Here is a 12,329-nt window from a genome sequence, read left to right on the forward strand (position 1 = left end):
GGAACCTCTACGAGAGGGGAATATGAAAGATTTATCTATATTTAGATACTTAAAAATACATTCCTGTATAAGATACTGAATGATTGAGCATTTTTTATTATTGGATTTTTTTATCGTATTGGAATGTGAGATAGAATATGTATGGAAAAAATAATACAAATTAACTGCTTTGAATGACGTCACTAGTTAGATTTCAGGTTTACGGGAAGCCAACCCACCAAACAGCTTTCTGTATTCTGATATCCTTATCATTAAGTCCGGAGGATTTTAATGTTAAGATCATCTAATCATATCTCGTTTTATCGAACGCCTTCTCAAAGTCAATGAAACATGCATATATATACATTGCAGTTGACGTTCCTACATCTTTGAATCAAGACTTAGAAGCCAAACAGTGCCTCACGAGCTCCTGGGCCGCTTCTATATCTAAACTGGATATTATCCAATTTCTCTTCAACTTTCCGGTAGATTCTTGAAAGAATAATTCGAAGAAAAATGTTCAGAATATCACTCATTAAACTAATTGAATGTGAGAATAAAAAAAATGATAGTGGTGTTATCGGGTGTAGTAAATTCTATGCTGTGCTAAAAACAGCCAGGTCGCTTGCATACAAAAAACTGTAATAATCACCTTCTGAAAATAGTGTTGATCACAAAAACGGCATTTCTCAATTTTCAGAAAACACCCACAGCACTAGGAAAATTTTACGGTATAGATGCTGATGGGGAGATTAATACCTCTAGAAACCTTGTTCTCTTAAAAAAATTAAAGTGGAAAAATACATTAGTATTTCAATTTTATAAATGTATTAATTTGAAAATATCTGTAATAAAAAATGTGTTTTAATACAGAATACCTATACATTCAAAGCTTGAAAAAATTATCATTCAATTTTAGATCTGGCTGTTTTCTGCAAAATGCATATTTAAGGTTGTGTGGTAAGCCAGAATTTAAAAAATCACCAAAATTCCATTAAACCATTTTTAATGTTATTATAACAAATGCAATGAGAGATTTTTTACAATTAAGTACCCTTATATAAATATTTAGAGAGTCTTTGCAAGATGTTGACATATGAATTAAAGTTAATGGCATAGTAATCAATATTATACGCTGATGATACTACCAAGATACGCTGATGATACTACCATTACAGTTGATACTGCTGATCATCAAAGCTATGGTTGTCAGCAAACGGAGAGGCATTAACATCCATCTAACTATGTTTGGCAGTGGGATAGAACAGGTAACCCGATTTAAATATTAAGGTGCTGGATTAATGATAAGTGGAATCCAAATTCTAAAATAAGGACCAGAATTGGTATTGCAAGACCAACCTTCTATAAAATCCATAAACTCCTGTGCAAACGAAATCTGAGACTAAGCACAAAATGCACTCTTGTACAAGCATTACTACTACCCATTCTAGATTACGCTGATGTTTCCATGACTGATTTAAGCTGTGAGCAACTCGATAAACTTGAACGACTTCAGAATACATGCATAAGGTACATTTTTGGTCTTAGGAAATATGACCACATTTCTGATTATCGTAGGCAACTGAAATGGCTCAAAATTAGACAGCGGAGAGACTATCACTCCCTCTCACTTCTGTTCAATGTACTTCATAGTCCTAACGCTCCTATATACCTGTGTGAAAAAATTCAACGCTTATCAGTTCATGGTTTACCTCTTCGTTCTCATTCTCAAGGCACTCTCTTAATACCCATACACAATTCCTCTTTCTTCTCTAACTCATATAGTGTCCATGCGGCTCAACTGTGGAATCATCTCCCATCCACCATCAAAGATGTTACTACATTATCTCTGTTTAAATCACGTCTGAAGAAACATCTCCTTTCTCTTCCTTAATCTCTCCTCCTTTCCTTTTTCCTCTTTCCGCTTTTTTCCTTTTTCCCATTGAGTAATAGTTTTGATTTAAGGTAATTTATAAACAAATACGTTTATTTCTATTTTTATATATTTTTCACTTTTTAATATTTTTTTCTATTGATTATGTTCTGTAACTTGAATTATAAAAATAAAACTTTTATTTTATTGGTTGGTTGGAAGAAATTGCCATTTGGCAATAAGCCCGCCAATGTACAAATAACATTATGTACAAAAAGTTAAATAAATAAAATAAATAAATGAAGATACTTATGTATTGCCAATGTTGCTGTATGGAGTGGAGCGTTGGACCCTTAAAGTTTCAACAATGAACAAAATTGAGGCATTCAAACTTTGGCTGTGCAGAAGAATGCTTCAAATCTAATGGACTGATCGTGTCTCCAATGAAGCGGTTTTTAGCATTATGTACAAAGAGAGGGAGTTACTGACCATTGTCAAAAGAAGAAAAGCCTCATACTTTGGTCACATATTCCGCGTTGAGAAGTATGCCCTTCTTCAACTTATTATGGAGGGAAAGATAGAGGGCAGGCGGGGTTTGGGAAGGAAAAGAGCATCATGGATCAGATATCTCAGACAGCGGTTCGATGTGCCGGATGCAGCAGCGCTGATTAGGCTGGCCCCAGATCGTTATGAATTCAGAAAGAAAGTCGCCAACCTCCGATAGGAGCGGCAAAAGAAAAAGAAGAAAATATAATTCAAAAATAACATTTTCAATACATAATGACACCAACATACGTCAAAGTTTTACTAGAGCTGGCTGTTTTCTGCAAAATGTACATCTTAGGTTGTATGGCCAGCCAGACTTAAAAATAATTAAAACTGGTCAAATTGAATTCTTTTATTATGATGAAAAAACGAATGTATGCATTATTTATCATTTGTCAAAATATTCTAGCTTCTATGAGACATTCAGGCAACTCAATGAAGGTTTTACTTGAACCCATTGACTTTTAAGTCTTTGCTATTACAAAAATTGAGTTTCAGTCACTCTTACCTTAGGAATCATAAAATCATAATTTTCGTACTACAACTTGAATCCCATTTTCTAACACAGCTATTTACCACTATTTTAAAATGGCAAAAAAAATCTAAAATTTAGGTAAATTATAAAACCTCAACGTTTTTTCATACATATTTTTTTTTAAATAGGTTGTGTTTCCAAAAAAGTTATTTTAGTGATTCAAAGCGAAGGAAGAATATTTTTTTTAAGTGGAGGGATGCTTCAAATATTGATTTTATGAAAAAATCAGCTGTCAACAGTGAAAGTGTATGTCTTCATTATTTTCGAATCTTCGTATGAAATATACAATGTATAATATGAGTCGTATGGAATCAAACGCAGAACTATCCCAAACAAAAACAAAATCAACTATGTATATGAAATTGTTTCTTTAAGCCGAAATGAATTTAACTTAATGTATAAAAATCGTATATTTATGATGATTGCCTTTGGGAACATATTTATTTACTTATTTATTATTTATCCACTCAATTGAAATTAAATACAGAGGCATTAGATTTCACCTAATTCCGCGGCTAATTTAAGTTACAAGGTATAAGTTTATAAAAATATTCAAGTCAACCGCGCAGCATTCGCGTGCGCTAGTCTATGAATTAACAGGGCTTTTGACCGGTCATTGGCTGGTTTTAGTAGTGAATTTACGTACTACGTCACATTCACCAATCTGAAAAAGAGCAGAAACCTTTATTGATGTGGGTGAGATTCCTCTGGCTGAATTATTTTACCTACTAGGCAAGGCCTGAAAACACATTTTAATTTTAAAGTTTCAAGGCCAAAATGATTGTTAGTATTTTCTAGTGAAGAGAGATGTTCGTTATGTCATTTTAATTATTGGCAGGGAGAGAAATATTATCAGCGTATCTCAAATTCATTATTCGTCTTTCAGCCTTTGTCCCAATTCTCCAATACTATTTTCATTATATATTCTGAATAAATATTGAATAGTAAGGGTGACAAGATACATCCCTGATGAACTCCAGCACGAGTTTCAAATACATCCTAGTCAGCACTATCCAGTCTCACCGTAGCAGAGTTACCTTCATAAAGACTTCTTAATAGGAAAAAAAGATGATTAAGTACTCCTATTTCATTTCATTTCATCTAAAATGGTCCATAATTCATTTCAACGAGTCAAAAGCCTTCTTGAAGTCGACACAACATATGTATGGCGGTGAGTTGAATTCTTTTGCTTTTAAGATAACCTGTCTTAATATAGACAGGCGCCGTGCCGCAGTTGGTTAGACGGCCAACCGTGAAACTGGCGTCGCGGGTTCGATCCCGCCAGTTGCAAAAAAAAATCAAATAATTTTTTTTTTCTTAATTGGTCTGGGTGTTGTGGTGTATTTTTTATTACCTTCTTCCATATCCCCCTTAATTCCACCTGCTTACAAGCCTAAAAATAGAGGCTTAGTGGGTTATTCCTTTAAAATATATATATATGATTTAATTTTTCTTTTCAAAATTCTCAATAACATAGTTGATTCGCCGTATCTTTTACAAAATATTGGTTTCCGTTGTCCTCTTCGCTATACTAGATTAAATTCCCCTTTTTATGTACCAACTTGTAAAAACAATTATACCTCGAATTCATTCATTAGACGTACCTGTAGAAATTATAACGGACTCAGACTATTGATGTAGACATTTTTAACTGCACGTTGCATTTGTACAGAAAATTTCTTCATGGGGTCGATTATTTGGGATAGTTGCTGAATGTACATCTTGAGTGGTTTATGCTATGTATATGTGCCGCATGTAATGTATATGTTTGTGTATGTTTTATATGTGCGTTCATGTGTGTGCGTGGATGGCTCGGAGTGTACATTCGGTATTTTTATTTATTTTAATTTATTACCTCCATGGAAAACGCAAATGTCAACAATTATCCTTTTTTCACTTAAAATTCTTATTTATTTTTTATTTTTTGTCACATTTAATGTTTATATCTTTTTAATTTATGAAAACTTAATTGGTCTTTTTATGTTAAAAAAATGTTGTTTTTAATACTGATTTTGTATGACTGTATGTTTTCTAAATAAAATAAAATAAAATAAATAAATAAATATATAGGATTTTGTGCTCGAGTACCTTTTCCTCTAACAAATCCTACTTGCTCTTCAGCTACCTGTTCTGAGAGGAATGTTTTAAATCGTTTTTTTTAAACGTCTGGCACTCAATAACAAATATAGTTATATACAGATTGGTATTTTTTGCTTTATGAAGCAAATTCATAAAAAATATTTTAAATACATAAATAATAAAACCAACATACTATTTATTTGTGGTTCCGTGGTAATATTACGAACTAACGAATCAAAGATCCGAGGTTTAAATCCTACTCTCCCACAACTCGTTTCCCATTTTAAGGAAATGGTATGTGTCAGTACTGTGTATTGCATTGAAGATGCTTGGAATATTATTTCTGGAGTATTTACATTAATTTATTGTATCTTATATTAGTTGTGTGCTTTTAATCTTATGCCTGTTAGTAGGAGGTACAAAAGTACATACAATAAGTGTGCCAGGATATATGTGGGTATGCTGATGCTTTGATGGTATTATTCCTAAAAACATATCCACATTCCTTATCCGTAAGGTCCAAAAAAATATCGCGAAACAAATAATTTATATTTTTCAAAATTACTAAACTAGACGATTCTTTTTTTTAATACACCTACGTAAATACATATAAATATGAACATACGTACATACATAAGGGTGAAAATCGCCCACGCGGCTATCATCAATACTGCTCTATTTTCTGTACGGAATTCTTTGTTATTTTACAGCGGTAAAGATAGGTTATTAAATTAATTTCATTTTTAAATACAGCCTGTAACTGGGAGGGCAGAGCGATGATTTAACAAACAATCATGTTAGAATAAGTATAGATATAAATATTGTGTTGTAAACTTATATATTAGACTTTGTTTATCATATAACTAAATTTAAAAAATAAATAATTGAAAAGTATAAAGTTTATATTTGAACCACTAGCTTTGTGGTTATTCATTATAATTAAATAAATAAAACAACTTTGTTTTTAACCACTAATTTTTATTTTCCACCGACCGGTTTCAAAGCAAACAAGCTTCTTCGTCAAGGTTTAAGTAAGTAATGAATTGATTTTATTTTTATCATGTTCACTAAATACTACACATACATCAATACTTATAGTAGTACTACAATAAAAGAATCTGAGTATAGGAAATACTCAGATTTTTTAGTTTTATGATTTTCTTTAAAAAAATTGCCGACAACAATTAGTGAAATTGGGCCTTCTAAAAGCATTAAAAAAAAATAAACGATTTGTATTTTGTTACAAATAAATAAATAAATACTGATTCCAGATTTATACTCATATCCCATACTCATTCTTGTCGAAAACTAGAGTTACGGCCGTCTTCCGTATGATGGCAGAATACAATTATTAAAAAATAATAGAACTTGAAAAATACGTACAAAATAAGTCAAAAGTTTAAAAGAAAGCTAGATTACCATCGAGGTACAATAAACGGAAAATCATTTATTTGTCAATCAGCACAAAAAAGATCTCTCTCCCTGCCAAGCACGAAACACATTATAAAACTTTTAATTTAACTCCAGAAATTTCTTATGCATTGAAAACGAATTCAAATGCGAAAAACTGAAAGAATGAAAAGACGTAGGATTAGGTTTCTGAGGGTTGTTGGAGCTCCTATCCTAGTAATAGATTGACAGAAGACACGAGGCTGATATTTAACACGTATTTAATAAATGGCAAATAAATAAGGAATTATGTCGCCCGAGTGTTACGGCGATGGCGATTTAAACTGGCTGCACTTGAACTACATGCTGGAACTGAGTGATTGCGTTGAGCTGACTCTAATGCTGGCTGAGATGACTGGGCGTTACCACACCCTGTGGTCTCTTTGTAGGCTACGTTCCTTTGCTCGTCACGTCTCTATATTAGGAATAATGTCAATGTACTGCAGGACTTTGCTCTTGTGATGTGCAATAATGTTAGACTTGCATAATATGTTGCACAGTATTCAATATAAAACGACGACTAGCTTCATCGGTCATCGTACTATATTTCAGAAGAAATTATTTAACACGTGTATGTGTCATCGATCATGGACTATGATCCGTATATAATAAAAAATAACGCTACTACTACTACTACCATTACGCCATTTCCCCGTAGGGGTAGGCAGAGAGAATGGACCGCCACACACGTCTATCCTGGGATACATTCCTAGCTTCTTCCACATTCATACATCTTGTCAAACATGCCCTTCGGTTCGGTCTGCTTTTGACATGACCAAACATAAGATTTTTGTTTATCTGATCATGCCACGTCTTCCTTGGTCATCATCATCTTACGTTACCGTTCATTTTCACCATGTATACTTGTTTTACCATTATTTCGTCGTCCATTCGTTCTACATGACCAAACTATCTCAGTGACCCTTTCTAAATCTTATCAATTATACTTGACTCAGATTTACACTCTCGCCAGATTTCATCATTCGTAACCCTGTCATACATTGAATTACCACACATTCGTCTAAGAGATCGCATTTCAACCGCGTTCACTCGGCTTTCATCCTTCCTCTCCAGTTTCATGTTTCACTTCCATGGATAAGTATTGGGACTTAAATTCCGTTGTGCACTGCCAGTTTAGCTTAGATTGACATATTTTTATTGGCAATTACTGTGCTTAATGCTCCGTTCATTTTGTTGCCCGCATTCACTCTCCTATCAACATCTTTTTCTACTCTTCCATCTCTTGAAAATATACTTCTCAGATACACAAATTCTTCAACTTGTACAAGACATTCGTTGTTTACATTTATTATGCAGTCAGTAACCTCACTATCACTTTCAAATGCCATTTTTCACTTTTGACTTACTTTCGTTCATTGCCGCTAAATTGTCGCAAAAATAACGCAACATCAGGTATTCAATAATTAATTATTTTGGTTGTAATTATTTGAAAATTAGTGAATAAGTTAAAAGATTTAATTTTCATGCTGGTCTAAAAAAACAAAACTATTAGTTTTATTTTTAATTTACTTTATTATTATTACGCAAAGTTAAAACGAATAAAAAAAATTCGTTTAAATACATGTTATGCGCAATATCGTATTCTGTCTAAAATAATAAATAGCGCATGAAATTAGTTTTACTTAAATAGGTCGTTCTGATTTTGATACGACGGCTGTTAGTGATTTTAGAACAACCGAAAAGGTACTTACCGTCGTTTATGAAGTTTCCTATCAGATTAACTGCAATTATTCCATAATCGAATGATTAGTGCAACCAGTTACAACCTAATCACATCTTTATTTCTATTTTAATTGAATGAGTAAAATTTTAGCATTTTCTTTACAAAATAATGATAAAACAATATTCTCTGTACTAATGTAAATTCTGTTTTTTTTAAATATTTTACAGCATCATCATTCCTTGGTGCATAGGGCACTGCATTAGTAAATTTAATGCAGCGTATTTCTATCATCTGTAACGTGAAATTACAGTGACAAGTCCTATACTTGAACAATCAATAGACTTCATGAACTCGGCAATAGTTATTCCCACGTATCGAATATACTTAGTGTAGGGTATTGTTCCTATAGAACAAACCTTTTGAACTTTTTCAAAGATGGTGAATGGTAATTATATTTATTTATTCATGCATTTCATAATATTCACAGTTTTTTGTTCACTTTGCCCAGCTGTATGAAACAGGACTTATGATTTTTTTGTCTTATAACTCTAGAATGTTTTATTATTTAAACTTTCTACTGAATATGCTGTATAATTTTTAGGTAATTTTTTTAAATATAAATCTTGGATAATTTTTAGGTTTAATTTTTTTTATTATTAATCTTAGGTATAAGGAAATTTATGTTTTAAAAAAAAAATGTTTTCATTAAGTCAAATATGTAGTTATATAAATGCTTGTAAAAGGCAAATTTGCTGTTTATGTTAATAAAATAAATAAAGCAGTTTCAACGACCTGTGAAATCAATATTTTACGTCCACCCTACCAGTTATCGAACCCAGGACCTCAAGAATGGTAACGAATGCGATAACCATTAACCAACAAGGTGGACTTTACATTGTTCATTCAATTCAATTGTTGCGAACGTTAAAAAAAAAGTGCAAAAACAGCACACTCCGTTCAATATTTCAAAAGCATAAATTTATTTACTTTTACATGTACGGCATACATGCATAATATTATTAATAATATTATTGCAGGTCAGTGAAAATCTACTTTGCTTTGTGTTAATAAGCACATTTAATATTTTTATTATAAACTTCCTGTTTCATAATTCCTGGAAATGATTTATTGTTTTGTGATAATATAATTTTTAAGATAGATATTATTGATGTGAACAAAATACATTTTTATGTATTTAAATAAAATAACCTTTTTGTAAAAAATCTTGTTGATAGGTTAGTTAACACAAAAATGGTAGACACAAATAAACAGTTTTTTTTTATGCATAAAATAAAAAAATAAAAAATTTTATATTCTTAAATTTATAGAACAGCTGTTTTGCCTTAAAACGCGTGATTTAATATTTATTTTCAAAAAGCAATAATAGTAATAAAAAATAAATAGTAATAAAAAAATGTATTATATAACAACACATTTTTTTATTATTAAGTATTTGGAAAATTACTATTATCTTTAAATTTTATCCAGAACATAATATTCCTTAATCCACTGAAAGAGTGATAATATTAATTTATTTAATATTACATGTATTTTTCAAAGGTAAATTTTTAATTATTTTCTTAAACGTCTGTTATTTATAATTGTTTCCTCAATTCTTTCATTTTACTAAACTAAGATATTACTAGAAAAATTGAGTTTTAAAATATTTCTTGTTCTTAAATTTATTTGATAATTGCTTTCAGCGACGTTTTTTAACTGGGAAACTTCAGAATTTTACTTTTAGATAAAGAAAATTAAACAAGGCGTTATTACGCTGTAAACAAGAAATATGGCTCGTCAGTATAAACGGAGACTTGTTCCAAGTCGCTTCAAACTGTTGATTCGGCCAATGAGACCTCCCCTCTAGCCTTCAACCAATAGGAGCAGAGCAAACTACGCCTTATAAGGTTGTGCAGGGAGAAATCACGAACACTACCTGCTGATTTTGCGACTGAAATTCAGTTTCAGTGTCCCGATAAATTGTACAAATTGTGAGTGTCTGTCGGAGTCATTTAAAGAGCTATTTCAAGTAAGTGTCTGAAAACCGTTATTTTTGTTTATTTAATAATTAAATTTTACAAAAAATGGCTGAACCTTTCAAAACAATATTGTTGAAAAAAACGTTAATGTGACGTATTTACGAATATTTTTATATAAACACAAAATACATAAATAATTAACAATAATATCAACAATCCCACAAAGGATAAATAAATATTTAAGAAAATATATTAAATTGCTGTTTATTATGTACGTCATTTGAATTATAATTTAAATTTATTATTAATTCTTTAAACGTGGAGTCGTGTATTGGCCAAGGAAATTTAGAATATATGCATATATAATTTTCTTGAAATAATATATAAAATAAATAAATCAATTATTTTCACGGCATGTTAAGTTTAAAATATTTATATTTAAGTGAAAATTTACAGTCGTATTACAAAGTTTACACAAAATTAATTAATGAAATATGACCACTGTAAAAAAAATTACAACATAACTTCTCTTGTATCCTTGATTTTTTTATTTTTTTTACCCTTGTTTTAGGGTTTCTTGATTTTTCATACATTATAGAAGAAATGCAGTGTCGTTTAAATTATCTTCACAGTTTTAATTTTAGTAAGTTAACCCTGTTGAAGTAGTTTATTTCTTAAATTTTGTTGGATTTTTTTCTTATTTTTTTTAGATTGAATAATGTGACAATTACTTTAAGTTAATTTCAAATAGATACTTTTTCCACACACGTTTAAAAATCGTAACAGCAAAAAAAAAACAGAGAGGGAAAACATTTTTGAAAAGGGAATATAAAAATCTAGGCTTTTATAGTGTAACATTCACCATTCTGTCCATGTTTAAACATCCACATTTCCTCAACTCTTTCATCTGTTTACTTTTGTAAAGTAAAAGAGCTGAAACCTTTATCATGTAGGTGAGATTTATCGGCTGAACCATTCCACCTACTAGGCAAAGCCTGAAAACAATTTTTCAATCAACAAATTTGGATCTTAATATATCCCTAGGGAGGACGTCCAGCCCCTCTACAAGCATTTGGACAGGTTGTTGAAAATACATTTTATACAAGTTTTGTCAAAAAGGCTTTTGACAAAATGAAAAACGATGTTTCATTGAAAAACATGATTATTATTATTAATAAAACATTTAATACAAAAAGTACATCTTATACTCACAGAAGTTTTTACAGAAACTAATTTCGGACCGTACATAAAAAAAACATTTTTGTGACAATACATAATATCATACATAGTTAATACATCCGAAATAGTAAAAAAACATTATTGTATAAGAAACATAAAACACAATACTTTACACCATTTATATAAATTACATTGATAACTATCACTATCAAAAAGATTTAAGTAACATTTATTTATTTGCGACACTTCTGGATTTTTAGTTAGATTTTTCGTGTTTTAGCTCATTGGGCAGTTTATTATATTCGGAATGGCCAATACTTTCCAAAGACCTACTGCCGAACTTTGTTGAGAGAAACTTAGAAACATAAAAATTCCCCGAGTTACGGGTATTATAATTGTGAATATCATGACCAAATGTGTATTTTAAATTTGTGTGACCGGAAAAGTTAATGATATTTAAAACAGTATTGGTTATGTCATGCACTGGCATTACCTTGAAAGGAAGTATCTTTGTCGGTAGATATCCTTGACATGGGAATGCCATTTAAGTCCAAAAATGTTTCTTCGAGCTCTGTTCTGAAGAACTTGCCTTTCTTTTTTGATTTTTGCTGGCAAAACCCCATAAACATGATAGATAAGATAGGTGGGAATAAATCATAGCGTAGTAGACGGCAAACAAAACGGATTGAGGAAGCAAGCCTCGAAGTCTACGCAATACGCCACCTACGGGTGCTATTTTTGATTTTACATGCTCAAATTGGTAGCTCCATAAAAGTTTGGAGTCAAAAAATAGTCCCAAGTATTTAGTTACATTGATCTTTTCAATATAGCCAGTTCCGAGAGAAATATTGATATTTAAGTCCCGTTTGTTCCCAAAAATCATGTTTTATTAACATTCAAATTTAATTTATTTAATCTTATCTATAATAGTACGCTGTCAAGGATTCTACCTGTATTTTCTAATTTAATTTATTTTTAGCTAGTTTTATATTGTCAGCATGGAACGTTGAAAGTGGTATAATTAAA

The sequence above is a fragment of the Micrasema longulum genome, unplaced genomic scaffold (assembly GCF_059751315.1).
Source record: "Micrasema longulum isolate JH-2025_06_02 unplaced genomic scaffold, ASM5975131v1 h1tg000220l, whole genome shotgun sequence".
Classification (NCBI taxonomy): domain Eukaryota; kingdom Metazoa; phylum Arthropoda; class Insecta; order Trichoptera; family Brachycentridae; genus Micrasema; species Micrasema longulum.